Genomic DNA, 662 nt, shown 5'->3' with positions numbered 1-662 from the left:
AATTCTTTACATACTCCGGATTGGAGTCCTTTATTGGCTATGTATTGCTAATATTGTCTCCAACTCTGTGGTTTGCCTTTCCATCCCTAATAGTGTGTTTGATCAGCAGATCTAATAACTTTACTGCAGTTCTCTTTCTGCCACACTTTCACTCGACAAATATTTTTTTCATTAACTGCTCTATATCTGGGCACTGTGTAGATACTGGGAGAAAATAATAAGCACAATGATTTCTGTTTATACTCTTCCTGAAGAAATTAACGTAGCTGGCTTTCACCTGGAGCCAATTCATCTTAATTACTGAAAGGATGTGGGAACATACTCTTCCCAGTGTTTAAGGTTATATTTTCCAAGCACACTATTTACTAACCAGCTCTTTTTAGGGATATTTTTAAGCCTTGTTCTGTTCTACCATTGAGGACTGAAAGCGAAAGAGAGAGAAAAGATACTCTTGACTTATTTTGCATTCGTTCCATGTCATTTTTATCACCATTCCCCTGGCCATAAATGTTTTTGCTGCCATTCCCACAATATGTAAATATTTTGCCTTGGTTCCAGTGCCCCAGAAGCAAACCTTGAGATAAAGATTCACGTGCAATTGTTTATTGAGGATGCAAACCCAGAAAACATTGGGTAGGAGTGGAAAAGTGAGGTAAGGAAAA

The sequence above is a fragment of the Tursiops truncatus genome, chromosome 15 (assembly GCF_011762595.2).
Source record: "Tursiops truncatus isolate mTurTru1 chromosome 15, mTurTru1.mat.Y, whole genome shotgun sequence".
Classification (NCBI taxonomy): Eukaryota; Metazoa; Chordata; class Mammalia; order Artiodactyla; family Delphinidae; genus Tursiops; species Tursiops truncatus.
This window is presented reverse-complemented; position numbering follows the sequence as displayed.